The 24,915-nt window shown below is 39.4% G+C and overlaps 1 protein-coding gene and 1 pseudogene across 4 annotated transcripts in view; one reads left to right on the top strand and one right to left on the bottom strand.

The window, feature by feature from the left end:
- LOC143648468 (transmembrane protein 45A-like) overlaps positions 1 to 24,915 on the top strand; it is a 116,508-nt gene that overhangs the window by 35,527 nt on the left and 56,066 nt on the right. The window lies entirely within an intron of this gene.
- On the bottom strand, positions 14,348 to 14,853 carry LOC143648851 (large ribosomal subunit protein uL11 pseudogene; annotated as a pseudogene).

The raw sequence follows: 24,915 nt of genomic DNA, 5'->3' as shown, positions 1-24,915 counted from the left end.
TTTTCTTGAACTGAATTATGCAAGTTGTGTGTTAATCAGGTAAAGGGGGAAAGGGCTCCAAGCAGTGGGAAAATTGTGCAGAACTGAGGAAACATTGGAGAACTTGGCATGTTGGAAACTTTGAGTACTACTTCTACATTAGCCTGTACTTGTGACGCCATACTTTTGGAAGGAAAGTGTCTGTGGGATTCAAAATAATATCTTTTAGAGGGACTGAGAGGTTTCACCTGGAGAAGAAGGAGATTTAGATAACTGTCTGGCTTCACTAGACTTGTTACGTATGACTTCTGGTTTCTGAGTGCAAGCAGGGCACTTGGTGGAGGTATGGTGAGGGAGGTTCTGAATCCTGCTTCATTCACCTAAAGACAATGTGATCTTGGGCAAGTTCCATGACATTTCCAAACCAGTGTCTTCATTTAGAAAGATGGTTCTAATAATACCTATTTCACCAGAGTTGATGTTAGAAACAAGTCACCTAATCTATCGATATGTGAAATTACTTAATATTATGAAGATTCAACAAATGTTAATTTCACTTTCCTTCCTGTCTATTTTTCTCCTCTGCCTCTTTTCCTTTTTTCTCCATTATCCTTTTGCTTCACCAAATAAAAAAATACATTTTATTAAGTAATATCTGTCAGACCTGGTGCACGACCTTTACTGTCATACATTATGGTAGCCACTTGCCATGAGGTGCTAATGAGCATTTTGAGATGTTCTTAGTCCCAGTTGAGATGTACTATAAAATATAAACACCCAGATGGTTGACGACAGTACAAAAAAAAAAAATGTAAACTATCTCAATAATTTTTTACATTGATTACATGTTTAATGACAACATTTTGAATATATTTAGCTAAGTAAACTACATTATAATTATTTTCACCTACTTCTTCTCTTTTCAAAATGTGCTATTAAAAAAGTTTAAATTGCATTTTATTTCTATTGGACAGTTGCTGGATGCTTGGGATTAATGGTGAATAGGAAACTGACATTGAGAAGCTTATCTGGTGGGGTCTATAGAAAAACAACAACAGTAATGAAAGGAAATAAACAATAATAACAACAAATATGAAATTATAATAAAAACTGTGAAGAAAAGTTTCTATGAAGAGGAAAATGGAGGGAATTTAGATTGGCTGGTCAAGGAAGGCTTCTCTGAGTTAGGACATTTGGGCTGAGTGAGGCTTGAGGGCTCCTCTTTCTGTAGAAGGCAAAAGTGGGAGACAGAGCAGTCCAGACATACCCTGGTAGCCATATATTTATTGATTCTCAATAAAAAGAGCCTGGTAGCCAATATTTATTGATTCTACCAAATGTCAGGCCCATGGGTTGTAATCAGGAAAATTTGTGAAGCTCACATCATGAGAAGACTTCTGACCCATTAGGGCTTGTTGTTTGGTGGGGAGACATGAGAAGAACCACCTCTGGAGCACCTTTCCTCCCCTCTTCTCTCTTCTCAGAACCATCCTTGACAACAGCCTTGGCTATGGGGTCCCCAGGGCCCAGCAGTTCTTCCTTCAGGGTGGGTAGTTTTCATATTTGTTCCTTATTCCCTGTTCCCACACCCCTGTTCTGACTCAGACTCTTTGTCTCCAGAATGAGTGTCTTGTATCCAGTTTCCTTGCCTCCGGCCTCTTTCTGCCTTTAATATCTTGGCATGGGTGCCAAATAATCTCCCTGAAATAACTTAGACCATGTAACTTCCTTATTCTAAAGCTTTTCCTAGCCACCTACTGCTGGCAGAAGAGCAGTTTGCTAGGAGCTGCTGAACCTCCCTCTCTACTTTTCACCCATTACCTTTTTCTTTTATGGATAATAATACAAATCCCTGAGAAGCACTGTCTATAGCAGAAATGGCTATCTCCTCAGTCAACATTCAGGAAACTTTAGAGTATACCCACTGTTTTTCTTCCTGTATTTACAACCCTGTCCTGCATCACCCTCTGGGTCAAGCATGCTAAAGTCTTTTTTGACGTTTAAATACCAAGTGGCACAGTATCCCAGAGAAGGATGAGAGCATTTTCATAAGATAGCAGGTTCCAGAGGAGGCCAGACCAGGTTCTAATCCTGAAACTGCCATTTAAATACCTGTGGGAACCTACTCAGTAAATTATTTAACTTTTCTAAGCTTTTGTTTTCTTATTTGATAAAACAGGGAGACTAAAAGTAACTTGAACCTCTTGATGCTGAATAGGGTGAGCATTTCACAGGGGCTGTACCCATAGTAACTCTTTAATTTGTGGTCACAGTTTAAATTTATGGTAATTCATGTATGTGTTGCTTAACAGCGATGTCACCAGTGACCTTGCTTCCTTTTGGCATCCCTAGTGCCAGTCAGCATCCTTATATTTGACAGTGGGCTGTGGTTGACACATGCGCAGAGTTAGCACTGGATGGGGACACTGAATGTGGTGGCATGGAGCTAGATGAGACCTCAAAAGGCATCAAGGGCCCTTGAGTTCCCCTCAATGTCCAGAGTAGAGCCAAAGGATCTAAAGGTGCCTCTCAGCCCTTGCATCGCAGGTCATTTGTTTTGTACATCATGGTTTTCAAATTTGTTCCTTGTTCCCTGTTCTCACAGTACAGTAGTCTCTAGTTGGTTCTTACCTGACCCCCAGAGTCATCTTATTGTTGATTAATCGCTTGCTTTTGGTCAATCAATTGTCTTTTTCTTCTTTCTTTCCTTCTGTCTATGAAGAACAATGAAAAAGGCAGGAAGCTAGGATACCGGAGACTGTGAAACTTCAGGGGAGTGACAGTCTCTTTTCTTCCTATGTAGAATGGTCCTAATCATACTTCATAAGTTCCTTTGTTGGGTCAAATGCATCATGGACATGTAATTGTTAAATCCTCAAACAAATTTAAGGTGCTTTATTACCATGGGTGGTAATCAGGAAAATTTGTGAAGCTCACATCATGAAAAGACTTCTGACCCCTTAGGGCTTGTTGTTTGGTGGGGAGAGAGATGAGAAGAACCACCTCTGGAGCGCCTTTCCTCCCCTCTTCTCTCTTCTCAGAACCATCCTTTCCTCATTTACTTTCAGGTGGTATTTGATATAAGGCCTTTTGTTAAAATGAAGGAGACAGTTTGAATTATTCTCAAAGGGCATGTGTTTTAGACACTATTACAGTTAGATTCAAGGCTAAATTTGCCATAAAAGGCTCTGGCTTTTTTTTAATGGAAAAAATAAAGGAATTATCTGCAAAAACAATTTTAGATTTTTTTCTGTAAATTGTTTTTTCAAAGTAAGTTAATTTTAGATTGCTACAGACTAGTCACAGCTAAAACAAATTAAAGGAGGGATTGTAAGGGTGGTTCAGTGGTAGAATTCTTGCCTGCCATGCAGGAGACCAGTTTGATTCCTGGTCCATGCACTTCCCAGAAAACAAAGAAGCAAAACAAACAAGCAAAAAACAAAGAAACAAAAATTCCACAAACAATGCTGCAATAACGGGATACGCACATGGAAAAATAATGGAATGTGACCCCGCCATCCAGCGTACAAAAAAATAATAAAACAAATTAAGCTACAAAGAACAGACTGCGCTTCAGAGTCCCCTAAGTAATTAAACAGAGGCTTTCTCAGATTAGGAAGCTTTAAGCAGACAGAAGGCGTGAGGTAAATGTTGACTTTTTATCTGGAAATACCTTCAAATGTAAAGGATGCTTATAAAAATAAAACAAAGCCCATACAGAGAACTCCAATATACTGCTACATTGTCTCCCACCCCAGATAGCCAGATTCACCAGTTAACTTTTTGCTACATTTGCCGTATCTATCTGTCTATCTATCTATCATCTGCCTATCTATTTATCAATCCATTTACTGAACACTTGAATGTAGGTTGTATACATATACTCCTTGAACACTTAATACTGCCATGTACATTTCCTTAAAACAAGGATTTCATTTACATAACTACATAATATGCAGTTATCAAGGTCTAGAAATTTAACATTGATATCAATCTTAGAGACTATATTTCAGTTTTTTCATATGTTCCAATAATATCCCTTTGAGTGTTTTCCCCTCCATTGCTAGATCCCATCCGGAATTATTTATCTCCTTTAGTTTTTAATTGTCTCTTTAGTTGCTCTTTTTAAATTGTTAATTGTGGGGAATGTGTATACAACATAAATTTTCCCATCTCAACTCCTCCCAAGCAGACTATTCAGTAGGATTAATCACACTAACTGTATTGTGGTATGCTCATCCCTTCGCATTACTAAAACTTTCCCCTCTTTCCAAATAGAAACCATATACCCATTATACATTAACTCCCCATTCCCCTTACCTACTCTCCCTGGCAACCTGTATTCTACTTTCTGTCTATGAGCTTGCTTGTTCTCCAGTAATTTCTTTGTAGTTACCATGGAGCTTCAATGTAACATCCCAAATCTATAATAATCTCTTTTACTTTGATACCATTTAACTTCAATAGTATGCACAAATTATGCTCCCATATCCCTCCATCCCCCACCTTTATATAGTCCTTGTCATAAATTAAATGTTTAGACATTAAGAACCCTAACTCACTGATTTATCATTCCATTTTGTGCATCATTCTTTAGAACCTGTGGGAAATTATAAGTGGGTTACAAACCAAAAATACAATAGTACTGGTATTTATTTTACCCATTCTGTAACCCTTACTCGAGATCTTTATTTCTTTACTTGGCTTTGATCTGTTGTCTGTTGTCTTTTTCATTCAAGCTACAGAACTCTCTTTAGCATCTCTTCTATACAAGTTTAGTGGTGACGGATGCTCTCAACTTTTTTTTTTTATCCAGGATGTCTTAATCTCTCCCTCATTTTGGAAGTTAGTTTTTCTGGATATGGAATTCTTGGCTGGCAATTTTTCTTTCAGTACTTTAAATATATCATCCTTCTTGCCTCCATGGTTTCCAAGGAGAAATCAGCAATTTATCTTATCAAGGCTACCTTTATGCGACATGTTGCCTCTCTCATGGCATTGAGAATTCTCTCTTTATTTCTGGCATTTAACAGTTTGACTATAATATGCTTCAGTGTAAGTTTATTTAGTTTATCCTATTTGGAGTTTGTGTATATTCATGTCTTTCATTGAATTTTGGAAGTTTTCATTCACTATTTGAATATAGTTTACTTCTTTCTCGCTTTGTTTTCCTTCTGGGACTACCACAGTGTGTATATTGGTTGATCGTTTCCCATAGTTTCTTCAGGCTCTATTCACTCTTCTTCCATCTTTCTTCATTCTGCTTCTCAAATTGGATGGTTTCAATTGTCTGTAACCTTTTCATTTGTCTTGGTCATTACTTGCTGTTTCTTTATATGTTTTGTAATCTTTTGTTGAAACCTTGTCATTTTGATATTTTAATATGTTATCACTGGAATTTAAGACTCTGAGGTATCTATTCCTTAAGCTTGTATCCAGCTAATGTATATAACAGAACTTTCTTTGAATGACAGGAGCTAAAAAAAAAAGGGGGAAGAGGTGAAAGGATAGGGAGGAAAAGAGGAGGAGGAGGAGGAGGAGGAGGAGAAAGAGAAGAAAGAGGAGGAGGAGGAGAAATAAAAGAAAATACCTTTTCCAGTCTTTGCAGATTGACTTGTGAGAGTTCCCTCCTTCTGGGCTTTTTGATCGATCTAATGAGTTTAGAGTATAACTTTGGACCAAATTGTAGAGGCCTCCCTGATTCTTTCTGTGCATGCCTCTTGTCATGGGCATGCACTTGTGACCCTAGGAATTCTCTTGTTTATGTGAATATGAATATGAATATCCCCTCTTCCTTAGGAAAGTTTCTTCATGGTCTGGGTACTGCTCTGTATGTCTGATAGCCAGCAAACCCTTGTCTAGAAAGAATGCTTTGACTTCTCTTTCACAGCATTTTGTAGGAGAGCTCTGTGAGCTGCCTTCTATACTAAGGGCAAGTTCTGGGATGGCAAGTCCCTCAGGCCACCGTCAGCCAGGTTTTGGGCCAGACATACATGCTCCCAGTATGGGCATGAGGCTTACTTTTCCCCTTCTCAAACTGGGACCACAGATCTGTATTGGGAACATGGGCTGGCTGCATGCTGAGCTGGTGAGGGGATGGGGAAAGGGCCAGCCAGTGCACCCACATGATTCTGGATTTTTTTTTATTTGGTGCCTGCCCTATTACTACAGTCCTTTAGCTGTTTTTCTGGAGCTTTTGTTTATTTATTTTTTTGTATGCTGTATGGCAGGGGTCACATTTCATTCTTTTTCCATGTGAGTATTCCCTTACTGCAGCACCATTTGTTGAATTTTGTTTATTTGTTTGGTTTTTTGTTTGTTTGTTTGCTTGTTTGTTTGCTTTGGAAGTGCATGGCCTTGGAATTGAACCTGGGTTTCCTGCGTGGCAAGCGAGAATTCTACCACTGAACTACTTTTGCACCCCCTTTCTGAAGCTTTTAGAAAGATGTCTCTCACAGTTCTTGCTGGTTGTTCAAAGGGACAGAACTCTGAAGCATCTCACCCTGCCATCTTGATTAGAGCTGGTCCTCACTCAAAGGCAGAAAATTAAAGCCTTGAGTAGAGTGTGGCTATAATAATACTGTTTTTCACAATATATAAAAATCTCATGTTATCTATTACTATCAGAATTATAAAATAGGCATTTAAAATTATAATGTTATATATGCTTTTTGGGGGGGAATTATCTGAAAGAGGAGTTACCGAGCAAGAGAAGCCAAATGGTAGGTCTGAAAGAATTTTTTGTTTTCCTTTTCTAAATATCTGCACATTACTTAAATTTGAAAAACACTATTTATTACATTCTTGCTTTTGCAGGGCTATTTACTAATTCCAACTTCAGTATAATTTGTCTTGTTAGGGAATGACTTCCTTTTGAGTTAGTAGTTCATCATCTCTTAGGAAGATATAGTACACAGTAGTTAATTTATAAGACAGAAAAATAATGCCTGGTCTAGAGTTTGTGCACAATAGATATCTGCCATGTGAGATAAACTGAAGTGAACAAAAATGTAAGTTTTCAACAATTCCCTTCTGAAGACCAAAATGTCTATAGATTTCACATCAAAATTGTTATAGTATGACGGCAAGAAAGGGAACAAAACACCAACAGGAATTCAGATATCTTGTGTACCAGCCATAAATCCTTAATTGATATTTTTAAATTTATGGAAAGGAACCTCAATGTTAATATAGTGCCCAATCACATTTGTCCACCCTTATGATTCTCCTTCTTACCTTGGGACCCCAAACTTTCTTCTCTTATTCACCTTTCTCAGAACCAATTTTTTAGTTGAACCAGGAAAGAACCAATGATTTAGTGGCTCTGATGTCATTGCTATCAAATGCTGGGATTCATGAAGTGGTTGGAAGAGGTATTGCAAATCATTCTTGACCAGTGGTGCCTACCTTATCAAATATGAGATGGACCCATTTATGAGATCAGAAGATTTCTAGGACACCTCCCCTCCCCTGTCCCACAAAATGATTGTGGCTATATTTTAATATCTCTTGGTTCAGATAGAAAGACATACCCAAACAGATTCAGGGGGCCTCTTTTTATGACACCTGGCTACAGGGATCCTCAGCTCACCTGATGTGACTGCCATTTTTGAGCAAATTTCTCATTTTATAAAAGAGGTGCAGGGGCATATCAATTGAGAAATAACCTGAATATAGTTCAGAAAAACATAAGCTGTTTGGGTGGAAATTTGGAAATAGTTAAAAATGACAACCAAGTCAAATCATGATTCTTTTTTTTTTTTGCATTGCCAGGCACCAGGAATCGAACCCGGGTCTATGGGATAGCAGGTGAGAATTCTGCCTGCTGAGACACCATGACCCACCCTAAATCATGATTTTTAGTCAGAGAAACATTTAATTCCTAGCTAATGGATTTCATTCTTAAGAAGACAGAAATATTTTTGGATTTTTTTTTCTTAATTGCATATGTCACTTCAGTGTCAACTTCTTTTCTAGCTTCATGCACCTTGCTTAAGAGATCTCCATCCTGAATTGCAATGTTCTTTTTCCTGTGGGAATACTTTCATGGATTTCATGGGTTCCTAGATAAAATTTGGGAAGTCAGTTAAATTTGAATTTCAGGTAAACAATTCATGTGATATTTGGGACATGTCTGTGCTAAAAAAAAATTGTTGTTACATGAATATAACCATCACGAATGTTTATCTGAAATTTTGATTTCACTGGTGTTCCATACTTTTTTCCCCAAATCTCCCATCTTTACCTCCAGATGCCTGCAATTGTGCCAAGTGCTAAGAGGTAGGATCTGAAAATAAGGACAATGTTCCTCACACCTGTCAATATTGATTACTGACACCTTTTTGACAATCTTTTAATCTCTGTGAAAGGCAACAAGGCTCTCTGCCTGGCTTTCTCAGGGAGCTTTGCCAAGCTTCATGGACACAAAAACCAAGTTAGCCAGTGGCAACCCAGGGGGCAGTTTCTTATTCCTCTTTGTTCCCTTTGTTCATTTCTTATTTACCTTGAAGTTTGTCATGAATTCAAGTATCTGTCCTTCTGTGAACTGGAGGCAAGAGGAAAGCTGGAGACTTCTTTGGCTGAATTAATGACTTCAGAGGTTGAATCGGGACAGGAGAAGAGGAAGTAGGGAAAGAGACTTCAGCTCACTAAGAACCCTCATTTCATTGAATTGTATATTCAGAGCATTTTCCATGGAGTATGGCAGGTTGCAAAACTCTTTACCTTTGCTTGTTTGATAAAAGCATTTGAATTTAAAGGAGGCTGGACTACAAGTACCTACTGCTGGCTCATTTTTTTTCTCACTTAGTTTCTCCCACTATAAGCTAGATTTTTAAAAAAAGCTGACATTGAATCTTTTTTTTTCACTTACTTAATTTTTAAAATGGAATGTCTTAGAATTTTTCTTGACTCTGATTGCAAAATTGATGCATTTATTCTAAAACACATAGAATACCATGGCAAAGCTAAGGAAATAACCTACTTAAATGAATGCTGACATCAAAATTCTGTCACCTCTGGGCATACCCATGTAAAAGAATGGCTTTCATAACGTCCTAAGGGCTAGAGACTTTTTACTTTAGAGGAGATTGGAAAGAAAGCCTTGAAAATTAGCCACTGAATAGAAACAACCCTGACCCCTTTTGCATCTTATTTATTGAATGGAATTTTCTCTCCTGCTTTGAGTAGGGATTTTGAGGGTTCATTTTGTAAAGTTCTGATGAGGTGGCTTAAGAGCATTGATTGCATTGATTCAGTCATCAAACATGTTTTGATGTTTTGTATGAGCAATTGTAGCCTTCCCCACAAGAAGCTCTCCAACTATTGGAAGAAATAGAGAGTGAAAGAGGTCATTTCAGTGCAGCATTAAAAGTGCTGTGGGGGTAAGCAGGCAGAGAGGAGGCAGTCTAAATCAGACTGGAAAGTCAAAGTCAGGGGAAGAGTTACCTCTAAGACCAGTCCTTTCTCCCTTGTAAGTCTGGGATCACAACTTCAGATTTCTCAGGACAGCCTTGATTCCTGATGATATATTTTTTCTATTATCAGACCCTCTGACAGAAAAACAGGATCTCTGCTTCTTGTCTTTCCCATCTCTTTTTATCCTTTTCAACTTTTTGAATGAAAAATTTTAAGCTGATACAAAAGTAGAAATAATATAATGTATCCCTTTCCCAGTTTCAACAATTGCTTATTCATGGTCAACTACATTTTATCTTTCTCCTATCCACTTCTTCCCTCTTCCAGATAATTTTGAAGCTAATCCAAGCGATCACAGTAATTTTTCCATAATATTTCTGTACGTTTATCTAAAAGTAAGATTATTTAATAAAACATCAAAACAATATTATCACCACTCTGTTGTATAATATCTGTCTTATATGTTTCTTTGTTCGTTTGTTTGAATTAGGATCCAGATAAAGTCCACACTTAGCAATTATACATCTGCCTCAGAAGTCTCTTTTCATCTTTAGGTTCTCCCATTGTTTTCCTTACAATGCATCTGTTGAAAAAATTAGTTTGTTTCTACTGTAGACTTTAGCATCATCTGGATTTTGCTGATTGCATCCCCATGATGTGATTTAGCAAGTTCTGCTGTCTCTGTATTTCCTGTATATTGGCAGTTATATACAGATCTTGGGTTAGATTCAGTTTTGATTGTTTTTTTTTAAGAACACTTTAGACACATCTTGTTGTCTTTCTTTTGGATGCCAGCAATCTTTGATTATCATTGCTTCCTAAATCTATTGACTCGTTAAGACTGGTAAATGTTATATTCTAAATTTGATTATTTATTTTTGCATTTATTAGCTGAACCCTTTCTATAAAGAGAAATCTCCCATCATCATCTACTTGGGTACAGTCCATGCCAATTCTGTATTCCAAGTTTCCCAAAGTGATATTGATCAATTTCTGGGAGTCTGCTGAAAAGTTCTTTGGAGGGGTGGAAATTAGTCTGCAAGCTTTCTTTTATTATAAATTATCTCTGACTTTTCATCTCAGTGCTGGAGTTTGCATTTTTAATTATCATGATCTTGATGGTGCCAAGTAGCCCTGCTTTAATTATCAAAGGTTAGTCAACAAAGAAAAGGATAAGCTTAGTAGACCAAACAATCATTCAAGGTGTTTTAGTTTGACTAGAGAATTGAGTCAATCAGGGCATAGATAAAATACATATCCTGGGCCAAAAAGAATATACACTGTAGCTGTCTGTGCCATAGTCAGATTGTGAAAGGTGGTTTATTTTAGCAAAAAGTCATCTGCTATATATGATTTGCATTGGTTTTGCAGTTTTGCTTATATTTTATTTATTGGCTTTATTTGTAAATTGGCTTTGTTTTTATAGTTTTCCAAATATGTATTTTTTCTATTTAAGAAATTTTATAATAAAAACAATTTATGTCAACATGGTGGGTCTGAAAGAATTTTTGTTTTCTTTTTTTAAAGGGTCTGCACATTACTTGAATTTGAGACCCGTACTTGAATTTGAGAAAAACTGCTGTATTCCATTCTTGCTTTTATAGTGCTGTTAACTAATTCCAACTTCAGTGTGATTTATTTTGTTAAGATGTGACTGCCCTGCTCAGGGTATTTGGAGTCTAGAGACCAGCACTCTGGACCAACACACAAACGAAGAGAGCTGTGGTTGGGAAAATGTGTTTTGGGGCCTCCTGCCCTCCTGACAAAATCTCAAATCACAAATCGAGGCAGCTGCCTCTTTTTGCAAGTTTTCTTGGTGTCTGGTTCTTCCATTACCCAAGGCCTTGTGAAGTCCACTACATGAAGACTCTTAGGTGTAAACTGCACATTACCAAAACAACTCTCTAGATAGATTTAAAAAGCAAAACAAAACCCATCTAAAACTGTCTTCTCCAACTTCAGTGTGCTTATGAGTTACCTGGGCACCTTATTAAATTCATTCAGATTTAGAAACTCCAGAGTCGGGCTTAAGATTCTGTATTTCTGCACCCTTTCCCCACTACTCCTCCATAATGACACTGGCCTGGCCTGGGGATCATATTGGGTGTAGCATGATCTAAACAACCATCTATTTTGTCTTCATGTCACAGTTTACTTGATTCTTTTCTAGGTAATGCATATAAAGCTCTCAGTATAGTGTTTGATACTGCGTCAGCATCCAATAAATGTTCATTGTTTTGTTATGGTTGTCACTATTCATTTTTGCAGCATGGAGAGGGTAAAAGTGATGCGGAAGAGGATGGGGACTTAGAGGTGGATGTACCTGATTTAGGATCCAGATTTGCCATTTTATAAGTTATTTGACCATGAACAAATTCTTTAGCCTTTCTAAGTCTTCTCCTTCAAATGTAAAATGTTATTGAGAGGACTCTGTACAGTGATGGGTGATCACAAATGTCATTTCTCTTCCTTTTCCCTTTTGGAAATAAACTTGGGGTTTAAGCTCCACTCTGATACTACATTATGTGAGTTGCATTGTAAGCCCCATGAAATGCAGCTCTTTATGATAATTTTTAAAATAAGAATAATAATTATGTTTTGACACATAATTGTAACATGGTCATTTGTAAATGCCTTTTTCTCTTCTCCTCTCTTGCTTAGTGAGAAGTTTAGACTCCAGATATAGAACAGGGGCTCAGGACCTATAGAGCAGTGATTTTTTTTTGGTTGTCAAATAATCTTTTATTGAAATATTTTTCTTTGTAGTTCTTGTTCAGCTGGGCATCCCACCACACCACTATTTTTTTTTTTAACTTAAAAAATTTTTTTTATTGTGAAATATAACACATATAAAAAGAAAAGAAAGAACAAACAATAATTTTCAAAATACACTTCAAAAAGCAGTAACAGAACAGATTTCAGAATTTGTTATGGGTTACCATTCTATTACTTCAGATTTTTCCTTCTAGATACTCCCAAACACTAGAGGCTAGGAGAAATATCAGTATAGTATTTCAGTGTTCATCCTTGTTTATTAAATCCCATCTTCTCTGTTATAACTCCTCCTTCTCCTGTTTTTAAAAGTATTTTTATTGAGAAATATCCACACATGTACAGTTCATATTATACAATCGATGACTCACAATAGCATTATATAATTGTGTATTCATCACCATGATCATTTTTAGAATATTTGCATCACTCCAGAAAAAGAAAAAAAAAGAACTCATATGTCATACACCCTTCCCTCTCATTGACCCACAGTATTTCAGTCAACCCAGTCTTTACTCTTTACCTCCATGTATTATTTATTTGTTTTTTATCCTTATTTTATTTTTACACATCTGTCATACCCAAGACAAAAGGAGCATCAGACCCAAGAGTTTCATAATCACACAGACACATTGTAGAAGCTATATAGTTATACTGTCTTCTTCAAGAATCAGGGCTCCTGGAATACTTCAATGGTTTCAGGTACTTCCTTCTAGCCCCTCTGATACATCATAAACTAAAAAGTGATATCTATAATGTGTAAGAATAGCCTCTGGGATAGCCTCTCAACTCTGTTTGAAGTCTCTTAGTGGGTGGGTGATGGTGGCACAGTGGCAGAGTTCTCACCTGCCATGCCAGAGACCCGGGTTTGCTTTCCAGTGCCTGCCCATTCAAAAAAAAAATAGTTCAAATGAAGTCTTAGCCACTGAAACTTTATTTTGTTTCATTTTTCTCTTCCCCATTTTTGGTCAAGAAGGCTTTCTCATTCCCATGATGCCAGGTCCCAGCTCATCCCCGGGAGTCAGATCCCAAATTACCAGGGAGATATATACCCCTGGGAGTCACGTCCCATGTAGGGGGACGGGCAGTGAATCTACCTGCCAAATTGGCTTAGAGAGAAAGAGGCCACATCTAAGCGGTAAAAGAGACTCTCCGGTGGTGACTCTTAGGCATAACTATAAGCAAGCTTAGCCTCTCCTTTGCAGGAATAAGCTTCATGGGACAAGCCCCATGATTGAAGGCTCATCCTATTGAATTGGTTGTCCCCGCTGCTTTGCAAGAATATCAGGAATTCCTCAGATGGGGAAGTTTAATACTTCCTCCTTTCTCCCCAGTCCCCCAAGGGAACTTTGGAAATAGTTTTTTATGCTCTGCCCAAATAATTCTGGGATATATCAGGGCATCACACTAACCTGTGCAAACCAACAAAAATCTCACATCCTATTCAAGATTCCATGTAATTATGGTATTCAAGTAAACTGACCACACAAGTTAAATTAGACAGTGTGTAAACCAGAATATAAATTTTGCGCCAAATAAACATTTCTTTCTTTCGTTGTGCACAGAGGTTGAAGTGTGAAAATATGGGCTATGTTATTCTTTACCCAATATTCTGATTTACCTTAGTCCTATCCAGATCAGCTTTATTCATAGCTCTAGACAAGGTCTGATCGCTTTTTAAGTTTTTTTTAACAGATGCTACATGGGATAATGCTGACTTTCATAGCTTCAGTACTCTAACTTTGAGTCTCAGGTGTCACATACATACCCGAAGTTTTAGGGAACAACCAGGTTATATACAAATAGTTCAGTATCTCAGAATTTAGGAATGACATTTACAACTCCTGAATATATGTGTCTGCTATAAGAATTTACAATCTAGGGACTTTTACAATAGGTCCCAATCTGATAACCCATGCTCTCGACTTCAATTCTCTGAGTTTGTATGTTTTAGTTAATCCATATGATTGAGGGATGATAATATTTGTCTTTCTGTTTCTGACATTTTATTCAACTTATTATCCTCAAGGTTCATTCATCTAGTTGTCTTCATCTAGTTAAGTTGTTGTCACAACTTCATTCCTTCTTGCAGCCACTCAGCAGTCCATTGTATGGAGACACTACAGTTCTTCCATTCCTCAGTCGTTTTACCATTAGGTCACCTCCATCCATTACCATTTCAGATTGCAAACACTGCCGCCATAAACACGAGTGCCACTGCACCACTTTTGATGTGATCTATGATGTCATGTGGATGATGTCCATCAACATTATAGCTCAGACTGGGCAGTCTCCAAAATTTCTTAAATGGTTCCAGAGAGCTCTCTGGCTAAAGATCCATGCTGCATCTATTGAGTGATTTTGACAATCTCATCAAAGGTGAGATTTCTATTGTGTTTAATGATTTTCTGCTTCTTTCTGTCTCTTAATGATTCCTTGAGGGCTTTGATGATTAGGGCAGAGGCAGAAGGTGCCATCTCAAATCAGGGTTTGTCTGTTCTGAATGTCCAGTTTCACTGTAATCCTCAGACATTTTAGTTGCCTTGGTAAGACCATCACTAACCTCTTCTGGAGATAAACCCAGGGAATTATCTTTGAGGCTGGGGTAGATGCGTCATCAGCTTCCCCATTGGCATACCCCAGGTACATGACTGTGATCTCATTGGGGTCTCATTTGGATGGCATGGAGGAGGCTGCTGGTGTGGGATAAACCCATATGCATGAAGACTGAAGAAAGTTGCAACTTGTCCTGCTCCTAGCCCTGAAGCCAAGCAATAGTTTTCAATTCTGAGAATTATCTGGGGAGCTTATATTTAAAAAAAAAAATTCCTAAGCCTCACACCCAGATATTCTGATTTAATGTCTGTGGTGGGGCCCCAGATAGCTTAAGTATTTTTTAAAGTGCCCCAGATAATTTGAATGTGGATCCAGGTTGAGAACCAATGCTCTAGTAGATAGCTAAATCTTGATTATTAGAAGATCATTATCAGTTGGCTCTTAGCATCCCTCCTGTTTGTGCACACACCACACCTTTCCTCTCCCAGCTTCAGCCTTTCTGAGTGTTCCTTACTCATACACCTGCCATTCTTCTCTTAATGCTACTCTGGCCTTAGCCTGGTGCAATGAACAATTTCAGGGCCTGTCACAACTGGCAGGGCTAGGGACAATCTGCATAGAGTGTCAACCTGATTCCGCTCTCTCCCACCAGAAACTCAGAATTCACTTTGGGTTCTGGTCTGAGGAGGAATCCACTGAATGGACACTGTACTATGTTATCTTATCTTTAGCTTTGTAATGTAGCTCTATTAATGTCATCATCCTATTTTACAGACAAAACAGAGGCAAGTAAATACAGTGCCTTGGGTCCAGCACATGGTGGTAGAGGGGTATTTGCCCACAAGTTATCTGATTCCAGAATCTGGACACGTAACTCTGGAGGAGCTTAATAAATACTGATGCCTGGGTATACCACCGACTAATTGGAGCAGAATGACTAGGGATTAGGGTTCTGGCATTGGTCATTTTTTATAAGCTCCTGAAGGGGTTCTAATGTGTAAGCAGGGTTGAGAACTAGGCCATATTATACCGTTCTGCCTCCCATACTGACTTGGAGCCTAAACATTTATAGAAGGACTCCTTTCTCCCTGCTCTCTTCACCACCCCTCACTCCCTCAACCCTTATGTCTGTTGGTGACATTTAAAAATTTTTTTTATGGTTGTCAGAGTCTCTCCTTCTGGCTGGCATTCTTCAGGTAGTTATGGTAGGCTAAATAATGGCCCCTCAAATATAATCCCTGGAACCTATGAATGTACCTTAAATGATAAAGGTGTCTTTGCAGAAGTGATAAAATTAAGGATCTTGAGATGGGAGGATTTTCCTGGGTGATTTGGATAGGCCTCATGAATTACAGAAGTCCTTGTAAGAGGCATGCAGGAAGATCAGAGTCAGTAGAAGGAAATGTGACAATGGTGCAGAATGTCAGAGTCAGAGACCTGAAGATGCTACTCTGACAGGGGACTTGAAGATGCTACTCTGATGAATTTGAAGATGGAGGGAGGGGTCAGAAGCCAAGGTATGTAGCAGCTTCTAGAAACTGGAAAATGCAAAGAAACAGACTCTGCCAATCTAGAGTCTCTGAAGGTTGCCTGATCCTGCCAACACCTTGATTTCAGCCAGTGGTACCCATTTCAGCCTTCTGACTCAAAAACTGTAAGATAATATATTTATGCTGCAATTCATTAGAACAGAGATAGGAAAGTGTTACAGAGGCATTTGCCTCTGAGGTTAGGTCCTCCTAAACCTCAGAAATTTGGGGTTCTCTTCTTCGCTCTAACACTTACTGGTTGTGGACATTCATACAAGTTGCCAAATACCTCCCCTGTGAAATGAAAACGATAAAACAAGATGTGCTTGAGCATAAGGCTAGACCAATGCCTCCTTTTTTCACAGATGATTTCCCTGCCCTAACCTTGATCTTTTAACTCAGGTCATGAGAATTTCCAAAGCAGGCCACTTTCCACCACTGCTGACCCTGGCTTTATATCCCATCACCTGGGTTATTAGATGACTTGCTGAAATTATGTTGCTGCTTTTTTTCGAAAAAAGAAATTTTCGAAGACACTTGCCAAAATCCAGAGTCACTATTTTCTAGGCTGGGTCTATTTTTAAAAATTAATTAATTAATTAATTTTAAAAAATAAACAATGAGATAGAAATTTTCTGACACTAAGACACTGAGTGTCATGGTCAAGTTCATGTGTCAACTTGGCCAGGTGGTGGTACCTGTTTGCTTTTTGGGTAAATGCTGGCCTGTCTGTTGCTATGAGGGCATTTCATAGAATTAAATCATGATCACATCAGCTGCATCCACAGCTGATTCCATTTGTAATCAGCCAAGGGGAGTGTCTTCTGCAATGAGTGACATTTAATCTAATTAATGGAAGGCTTTTTTAAAAAATAATTTTTAATTTTTTTAAAACATGACAAACAGATGGAAACATTCTTACCATATGATCATTCCATTCTACATATATAATCAGTAATTCACAATATCATCACACAGTTGTGTATTCATCATCAATATCATTTCTTGGAACATTTGCCCAATTCAGAAAAAGAAATAAAAAGAAAACAGAAAAAATTCATACATACCATACCTCTTACCCCTCCCTTTCATTGATCACTAGCATTTCAATCTAATAAATTTATTTAACATTTGTCCCTCCTATTATTTATTTTTAATCCATATGTTTTACTCATCTGTTGAAGAGGTAGACAAAAGGAGCATCAGACACAAGGCTTTCACAGTCACATAGTCATATTGCATAAGCTATATCATTATACAATCATCTTCAAGAAATTTGGCTACTGGAATACAGCTCCATATCCTCAGGTGGTTCCCTCCAGCCTCTCCATTACACCCTAACTAAAAAGGTGATATCTATTTAATGTGTAAGAATAACCTCCAGGATAACGTCTTGATGCTGTTTGGAATCTCTCAGCCATTGACACTTTATTTTGTCTCATTTCGCTCTTCCCCCTTTTGGTTGAGAAGATTTTCTCAATTCCTTAATGCTGAGTCCAGCTCATTCTAGGATTTCTGTCCCATGTTGCCAGGAAGGCCCACACCCCTGGGAGTCATGTCCCATGTAGAGAGGGGGAGGGCAGTGAGTTTGCTTGTTGTGTTGGCTGAGAGAGAGAGGCCACACATGAGCAGCAAACAAAAGAGGTTCCTTTGGGGGTGACTCTTAGGCCTAATTTTAAGTAAGCTTAATCTAGCCTCTGTGGGGTTAAGTTTCATATGAACAAACCCCAAGATTGGAGGCTCAGCCTATTGCTTTGGTTGTCCTCACTGCTTGTGAGAATATCAAGAATTCTCCACTTGGGGAAGATGAATTTTCCTTCTTTCTCAACATTCCCCAAAGGGGACTTTGCAAATACTTTTTTATTCACTGTTCAAATCACTCTGGGACTTATCAGGACATCTCTCTGGACAAACTTTCAAAATCTCATGCCCTACCCAAGGTTAATGGAAAGCTTTTAGGGAGGATTCAGAAGAGACAGCCTCTCTTCTCTTCCTGCTTTGTCCAGTGAGCATCTTCTGTGGAGTTCATCCAGACCCTCCATCGGAGTTGTCAGCTTCACAGCCTGCCCTGCAGATTTGAACTCTACGTTCCCATGGTTATGTGAGACACCTTTATACATTTTATATTTATGGATATTTCCTGTTGATTCTGTTTCTCTAGAGAACCCTAAGCTTGGTACCAGGAGTGGTTCTTAAGAAACAGAATCATATATAACATTTTATGGTTGGTTGTCTACTCTGACTGGACATTAGAGGCATTAAGGACTCTGATTCCTGTAATCAGAATGATACTGCCAGTCCATGGGGTGAGTTGGCAAAAGAGATAGTCAAAATATCAGCATTCGATTCTTCTAATGCTTCGCTTGTACGGGACCAGGCTCTGGGGGATAATGTTTTTGATACCTTTACAGAGTTTTGTAGAAACAGGAGCTATAGAGATGTTGGCTGGTTGTTGTTAAATACACTGTATACATTAATGACTGAAAGGAATGTGATTAAGCTTCAAATGAGAAGCTTATGCACCATCTGACAGATGTAAACACTTCTATGAGTGTCCTGAAGGAAAATCTTCTTTCATGTAACCATAGAATTGAGATCTCTGAAAATCAGACTCAGAATCTTATTGTTAGATAACAACTTTACAATATAAACTGAGATCTCAATCTTGCATGGTGTCTGCTGTTAAAGTGAGGGCATTGATTCGGAAGGAGTGGGACCCTGAAAAATAGGATGGCGACATATGGATTAATAATGATGTTGGTAGTGATGTTGAAACCCTAGGTCATGCTGAGTCTTCTTTAGATAACCCTGTAACAGTCTGCCCTGAAGACATAGCCACCCCACGTCCAGGCTGCCTTGAGGAGTTGGCCACCCAACCTCCTCCTGAAGGGATCATCCTGTTTCACCAGAGGAAACTGCAAATGAATACCCTGAAGCAAATGGCTTGGAAGATACTTCTAATTCTTTTCATGACCCACTCCCACCACCCCTCATTCTTCCAGACCTATAAGTAGACTAAAGTCCCAACAGGCCCCTAAGGTGAGGTACAGAGTATCACACATGAGGTGGTACATTATACTCCAAAGTAACTGTGTGAGTTTTCCAATTTATACAGACAGAAATCAGGGGAATATGTGTGGCAGTGGATTTTAAGGATGTGGGATAACGGTGAGAAGAATATAAGGCTAGATCAGGCTGAATTTATTCATATGGCCCACTAAGCAGAGATTCTGCATTCAACGTTATAGCTTGAGGGGTTAGAAAAGGCATTCATGGTTTGTCTGGATGTTGTTGTGTTGGCTGAATCATAAATCAAAAGGTGGCCAACATTACCTGAGGTTGAAATGCCAGAAATGCCCTGGTATAATGTAGATGAAGGGATCCAGAGGCTTAGAGAGATTGGAATGTTAGAGTGTATTTATCATGCACCTTTTACCAGAAGAGTGAGAAATAAATTTGTGAGACTAGTGCCGCCATCCCTGAAGAGCTCTGTAGTTGCACTTCTCTGTAGGTCAGCTATTACTGTGGGAACTGCTGTCACTGAGCTGGAATCCTTAAATATAATGGGGATGACTGGATCCCGAGTTGGCAAAAGCCAGGTGGCAGTGCTTAATCACCAAAGACAGTGGCTATTATAATAGACAGCAAACTCAAAGCAGGAGTCAAAATAATCTTACTCATAGAGGTTTGTGGCATTGGCAACTAAATCATGGGGTACCTAGAAGTACAATAGATGGGAAGTCTATTAAATTCTTGTTTGAGCTATATAAAAGAGTTCTAGGTCAAGTGAATAGAAGTATAACTTGAATTACAAAAACACAGTGTCACGGCTCCTTCATCAATTTCCAGACTTGAGACAGTTTACAGACACGAGCCCCTTGAATGAAGGGGAGGCCAGGTCCCTTTGGGGGAGAACCCTGTTACACTGCCACAAATTTATACTGTTAATCTTCCTCCAAGGCTTCCCCAAAGAGACTGATGGCCTTTTACCAGGGTAACTGTGCATTGGGGAAAAAGTAAATGAACAGATATTTGGGGGATTATTAGACACTGGTTCAGAAGTGACATCAATTCCAGGGGACCCAAAACATCACTCTGGTCCATCAGTGAGAGTGGTAGCTATGCAGGTCAGGTGATCAATGGAGTTTTGGCTCAGGTCTGTTTCACAGTGGGTCCAGGGGGCCCCCAGACTAATTTTGTTGTTATTTCCCTAGTTCCAAAATGCATAATTTAAATAGACATAACTGAGCAACTGTCAGAATCCCCACACTGGCTCTCTAACTCATGGAGTGAGGGCTATTATGATGGGAAGGGCTAAGTGGAAGGCACTAGAACTGCCCCTACTTAGCAAAATAGTAAATCAGAAGCAATATTGGATTCCTGGAGGGATTGCAGAGATTACTTCCACTCTTAAGGATTAGAAGGATGCAGGGGTGGTGATTCCCACCACATCCCCATTCAACTCTATTTGGCCTGTGCAGAAAATAGATGGGTCTTGGAGGATGACAGTAGATTATCATAAGCGCAACCAGGTGGTAACTCCAATTGCACCTGCTCTTCTGGATATGGTATCATTGCTTGATAAAATCAATACATCCCCTGGTACCTAGTATGCAGCTATTGATCTGGCAAATGCTTTTTTCTCAATAGCTGTTAGTAAGAACCACCAGAAACAGTTTGCTTTCAGCTGGAAAGGTCAGCAATATACTTTCACTGTCCTGTCTCAGGGGTATATAAACTCTGTAGCCCTTTGTTGTAATCTTGTCCGCAGGGACCTTGATTGTTTCTGCCTCCCACAAGACATCATACACATCCATTATATTGATGATATCATGTTGATTGGACCTAGTAAGCAAGAAGTAGCAACTACTCTAGACTTATTGGTAAGGCATTTGCATATCAGAGGATGGGCAATAAATCCAACAAAAATACGGGGTCCTTCCACCTCTCTGAAATTTTTAGATGTCCAGTGGTGTGTGGCATGTCAAGATATCCCTTCTAAGGTGAAGGATAAGTTGCTGCATCTGGCCCCTCCTATGACCAAAAAAAGGCACAATGCCTAGTTGGTCTCTGGATTTTGGCAACAAAATTTTCCTCATTTGGGTGTGCTACTCTGCCCATTTATCAAGTGACCAGAAAAGCTGCTAATTTTGAGGGGGGACCTGAACAAGAGGAGGCTCTGCGATAGGTCCAGGCTGCTGTGCAAGCTGCTCTGCCACTTGGGCTGTATGATCGAGCAGATCCAATGGTGCTGGAAGTGTCAGTGGCAAATAGAGATGCTGTCTGGAGTGTTTGGCAGGCCCCTATAGAAGAATCACAATGCAGACCCTTAGGATTTTGGAGCAAAGCCTTACCATCTGCTGCAGATAACTACTCTCCTTTTGAGAAACAGCTTTTGTCCTGCTACTGGGCCTTAGTAGAGTCTGAACGCTTAACCATGGTAACACCAAGTTACCATGAAACCTGCGTTCCCTATCATGACTGGGTGTTGTCTGACCCACTAAACTAAAGTTGGGCGTGTGCAGCAGCACCCAATCATAAAATTGAAATGGTATATATGAGTTAGGGCCAGAGAAGGTCCTGAAGGGAGAAGTAAGTTATGTGAGGAAGTGGCCCAAACATCCATGGTCGGCATTCCTGCCAAATTGCTCTCTCTTTCCCAGTCAAACACTGTGGTCTCTTGGGGAGTTCCTTACAGTGAATTGACTGAGGAAGGGAAAACTCAGACCTGGTCTACAGATGGTTCAGCACAATATACAGGTACCACCCGAAAGTGGACAGCTGCAGCACTACAACCCCTTTCTGGGGTGTCCTTGAAGGACAGTGGTGAGGGGCATCCTCCCAGTGGGCAGAACTTCAAGCAGTGCACCTGATTGTTCAGTTTTCTTGGAAGGAGATCTGGCCAGAGATGCATTTGTATACTCACTCATGGACTATTGCTAATGGTTTGGCTGAATGGTCAGTGACTTGGAAAGTCCATAATTGGAAAATTGGTGACAAAGAGGTCTGGGGAAGAGGTATGTGGATAGACCTTTCTGAGTGGGCTAAACACATGAAGATATTTGTGTCCCATATAAATGTGCAGCAGAAGGTGACTTCAGCAGAGAATGGTTTTAATAATCAAGTGGATAAGATAACCCATTCTGTGGATTCCAGTCAGCCTCTTTCCCCAGCAACACCTGTCATTGCCCAATGGTCTCATGAACAAAATGGTCATGGTGGTAGGGATGGAGGTTATGTATGGGCTCAGCAACATGGACTTCCACTCACCAAGGCTAACCTGGCTACAGCCACTGCTGAGTGCCCAATCTGCCAGCAGCAGAGACCCACACTTAGTCCTCAATATGGCAGCATACTCCAAGGTGACCAGCTGGCTAGTCGGTGGCAGGTTGATTGGACCACTCCCTTCATGGAAGGGGTAGTGACTTGTTCTAACTGGAATAGACACATACTCTGGGTATGGGTTTTCTTTCCCTGCATGCAATGCTTCTGCCAAAACTATCATCCATGGACTTACAGAATGTCCATTGTTATCCATTGTTATAGTATTCCACACAGCATTGCTTCTCATCAAGGAATACACTTCATGGCAAATGAAGTGCAGGAATGGGCACATGCTCATACAATTCTCTGGTCTTATCATGTTCCCCGTCATCCAGAGGCAGCTGGACTGATAGAATGGTGGAATGACCTTTTGAAAACTCAATTACAGTGCCAACTAGGTGACAATACCTTGGAGGGCTGGGGTAATGTTCTCCAGGAAGCTGTGTATGCTCTGAATCAGCATCCACTGTATGGTGCTGTTTCTCCCATAGCCAGGAACCAAGGGGTGGAAATGGGAGTGGCACCACTCACTATTACCCCTAGTGATCTACTAGGAAAATTTTTGCTTTCTGTCCCTGTGACTTTGAGCTCTGCTGGTCTACAAATTTTAGCTCCAAAAGGGAAAGTGCTTCCAGCAAGAGAAACAACAACGATTCCATTGAACTGGAATCTAAGACTGCCACCTGGTCACTTTGGGCTACTCATGCCCCTGGATCAACAAGCCAAGAAGGGGGTTATATTACTGGCTGGGGTGATTGACCCTATCAAGGGGAAATAAGACTGCAACTACACAATGGAGGTAAAGAAGGGTTTTCCTGGAATATAGGAGATCCCCTAGGGCATCTTTAAGTACTAACATGCCCTGTGATTAAATTCAATGGAAAACTGGAACAACCCAATCCAGGAAGGACTATCAATGGCTCTGCAACTTCAGGAATGAATGTTTGGGTCACCTCACCAGCCAAAGAACCACGGATAGCTCAAGTGCTTTCTAAGGGTGCAAGGAACATGGAATGGGTAGTGGAAGAAAATAGTGATCAATATGAACTATGACCATGTGAGCAGTTACAGAAATGAGGACTGTAATGCTGTTTTGTTCATGTTATACTATTAAGTTGTAAAATATCAAGTTTAAGAAAGAATATTACCCAAGGGCTTGCACCCTATTTTGGGGAGATATAATGTGTTTCTGGTTATATGCAGGACAATTGGGAGATTTAATGTGTTTCTGGTTATACGCAGGACAGTTGAGTATTCTTAGGTGAGGAAAAAAAATGTGCCTTTTATTGTTTTCTATTTAGAAATTAGGTATGGTTTAAGGTGATGTGTATAGCTGCCAAGTTGACAAGGGGTGAACTGTCATCATGGTCAGGTTCATGTGTCAACTTGGCCAGGTGGCGGTACCTGTTTGTCTGATTGGGCAAGTGCTGTCCTGTCTGTTGCTATGAGGACATTTCATAGTATTAACTCATGATCACGTTGGCTGCATCCACAGATGATTTCATTTGTAATCAGCCAAGGGGAATTTTTTCTGCAATGAGTGATGTTTAATCTAATCAATGGAAGGCTTTTAAGGAGGATTCAGAAGAGACAGCTTCTCTTCTTTTCTTGCTTTGGCCGGTGAGCCTCTCCTGTAGAGTTCATCCAGATCCCCATTGAAGTTATCAGCTTCACAGCCTGCCCTACAGATTTTGGACTCTACCTTCCTACAGTTATGTGAGACACTTTTATACATTTTATATTTATAGAGATTTCCTGTTGATTCTGTTTGTCTACAGAACCCTAAATAATACACTGAGAAATAGAAGAGCTATTTTTGTAGCCTTTTATTCTACTCCGTTCAGAATTACACAATGTTCAGATATAACCACACTGGGTTTGGACTCTGTGATTTTAATTTTTTCATAAACTGGATTGGAGCGTGAGCACACACCCCTTCTCCACAATTTCCACTATTTTATGGTGAACAGGTGGTATTATGCTCACAATCAGCCACCTGTTTTAAAAACAGGACATATTTTAGTCTTTTAATGATTGTACCTAGGGCAAATAACACTGGCTGTGATAACATCCACTCATAAGCCCTTGGCTTCCCTTTTGCCAATTTTATTGGAAGGCCTCTCTTTGTTCTTAGTAACAAAGAGAGGCCTTAGTAACTGTAAACTTAAACATTTTTTGTGTGAAAAGTTTTTCATAGGAATTTGGCATATATTATTTTTCCAAACAATGTTTTCTTTGTTCTATTAGTTGCAATAATAGACACTTTATCTCTCTGAGAAAAGTTCTCATAAGCTTAGTTTGGATTTACTTAGAAGCAATAGTCAGCAGTCAAATTTGT

The sequence above is a fragment of the Tamandua tetradactyla genome, chromosome 10 (genome assembly GCF_023851605.1).
Source record: "Tamandua tetradactyla isolate mTamTet1 chromosome 10, mTamTet1.pri, whole genome shotgun sequence".
NCBI lineage: Eukaryota > Metazoa > Chordata > Mammalia > Pilosa > Myrmecophagidae > Tamandua > Tamandua tetradactyla.
Note: the sequence above shows the minus strand (reverse complement) of the source record. Positions and strands in the feature narration are given on the sequence as shown.